Source organism: Entelurus aequoreus, linkage group LG02 (assembly GCF_033978785.1).
Source record: "Entelurus aequoreus isolate RoL-2023_Sb linkage group LG02, RoL_Eaeq_v1.1, whole genome shotgun sequence".
NCBI classification, from domain to species: Eukaryota; Metazoa; Chordata; class Actinopteri; order Syngnathiformes; family Syngnathidae; genus Entelurus; species Entelurus aequoreus.
The window spans coordinates 90,895,799-90,898,298 of record NC_084732.1 but is presented as its reverse complement, the minus strand read 5'-3'; the positions used below and the strand labels follow the sequence as shown (position 1 = coordinate 90,898,298).

The window sequence follows — 2,500 nt, the reverse complement described above, 5'->3', positions numbered from 1 at the left end:
GGTCCTAGAACCCCAAGGTGTCACTTGAGATGACTGGGTCCTACAACCCCAAGGTGTCACTTGAGATGACTGGGTCCTAGAACCCCAAGGTGTCACTTGAGATGACTGGGTCCTACAACCCCAAGGTGTCACTTGAGATGACTGGGTCCTACAACCCCAAGGTGTCACTTGAGATGACCGGGTCCTACAACCCCAAGGTGTCACTTGAGATGACTGGGTCCTACAACCCCAAGGTGTCACTTGAGATGACTGGGTCCTAGAATCCCAAGGTGTCACTTGAGATGACTGGGTCCTAGAATCCCAAGGTGTCACTTGAGATGACTGGGTCCTAGAACCCCAAGGTGTCACTTGAGATGACTGGGTCCTAGAATCCCAAGGTGTCACTTGAGATGACTGGGTCCTAGAATCCCAAGGTGTCACTTGAGATAACTGGGTCCTAGAATCCCAAGGTGTCACTTGAGATAACAGGGTCCTAGAATCCCAGGGTGTCACTTGAGATCACTGGGTCCTAGAATCCCAAGGTGTCACTTGAGATCACTGGGTCCTAGAATCCCAAGGTGTCACTTGAGATGACTGGGTCCTACAACCCCAAGTTGTCACTTGAGATGACTTGGTCCTAGAATCCCAAGGTGTCACTTGAGATGACTGGGTCCTAGAATCCCAAGGTGTCACTTGAGATGACTGGGTCCTACAACCCCAAGGTGTCACTTGAGATGACTGGGTCCTACAACCCCAATGTGTCACTTGAGATGACTGGGTCCTACAACCCCAAGGTGTCACTTGAGATGACTGGGTCCTAGAATCCCAAGATGACACTTGAGATGACTGGGTCCTAGAATCCCAAGGTGTCACTTGAGATGACTGGGTCCTAGAATCCCAAGGTGTCACTTGAGATCACTGGGTCCTAGAATCCCAGGGTGTCACTTGAAATCACTGGGTCCTAGAATCCCAAGGTGTCACTTGAGATCACTGGGTCCTAGAATCCCAAGGTGTCGCTTGAGATGCCTGGGTCCTACAACCCCAAGGTGTCACTTGAGATGACTTGGTCCTAGAATCCCAAGGTGTCACTTGAGATGACTGGGTACTAGAATCCCAAGGTGTCACTTGAGATGACTGGGTCCTAGAATCCCAAGGTGTCACTTGAGATGACTGGGTCCTACAACCCTAAGGTGTCACTTGAGATGACTGGGTCCTAGAATCCCAAGGTGTCACTTGAGATGACTGGGTCCTACAACCCTAAGGTGTCACTTGAGATGACTGGGTCCTAGAATCCCAATGTGTCACTTGAGATGACTGGGTCCTACAACCCTAAGGTGTCACTTGAGATGACTGGGTCCTAGAATCCCAATGTGTCACTTGAGATGACTGGGTCCTACAACCCCAAGGTGTCACTTGAGATGACTGGGTCCTAGAATCCCAAGGTGTCACTTGAGATGACTGGGTCCTACAACCCCAAGGTGTCACTTGAGATGACTGGGTCCTAGAATCCCAAGGTGTCACTTGAGATGACTGGGTCCTAGAATCCCAAGGTGTCACTTGAGATGACTGGGTCCTACAACCCCAAGGTGCCACTTGAGATGACTGGGTCCTAGAATCCCAAGGTGTCACTTGAGATGACTGGGTCCTACAACCCCAAGGTGTCACTTGAGATGACTGGGTCCTACAACCCCAATGTGTCACTTGAGATGACTGGGTCCTACAACCCCAAGGTGTCACTTGAGATGACTGGGTCCTAGAATCCCAAGGTGTCACTTGAGATGACTGGGTCCTACAACCCCAAGGTGTCACTTGAGATGACTGGGTCCTACAACCCCAATGTGTCACTTGAGATGACTGGGTCCTACAACCCCAAGGTGTCACTTGAGATGACTGGGTCCTAGAATCCCAAGATGACACTTGAGATGACTGGGTCCTAGAATCCCAAGGTGTCACTTGAGATGACTGGGTCCTAGAATCCCAAGGTGTCACTTGAGATCACTGGGTCCTAGAATCCCAGGGTGTCACTTGAAATCACTGGGTCCTAGAATCCCAAGGTGTCACTTGAGATCACTGGGTCCTAGAATCCCAAGGTGTCGCTTGAGATGCCTGGGTCCTACAACCCCAAGGTGTCACTTGAGATGACTTGGTCCTAGAATCCCAAGGTGTCACTTGAGATGACTGGGTACTAGAATCCCAAGGTGTCACTTGAGATGACTGGGTCCTAGAATCCCAAGGTGTCACTTGAGATGACTGGGTCCTACAACCCTAAGGTGTCACTTGAGATGACTGGGTCCTAGAATCCCAAGGTGTCACTTGAGATGACTGGGTCCTACAACCCTAAGGTGTCACTTGAGATGACTGGGTCCTAGAATCCCAATGTGTCACTTGAGATGACTGGGTCCTACAACCCTAAGGTGTCACTTGAGATGACTGGGTCCTAGAATCCCAATGTGTCACTTGAGATGACTGGGTCCTACAACCCCAAGGTGTCACTTGAGATGACTGGGTCCTAGAATCCCAA

The 2,500-nt window shown here is 50.6% G+C and overlaps 1 protein-coding gene across 4 annotated transcripts in view; it reads right to left on the bottom strand.

The window, feature by feature from the left end:
- Window positions 1–2,500, bottom strand: part of scml2 (Scm polycomb group protein like 2) — a 77,590-nt gene that overhangs the window by 16,573 nt on the left and 58,517 nt on the right. The gene's annotated exons all lie outside the window — the stretch shown is intronic.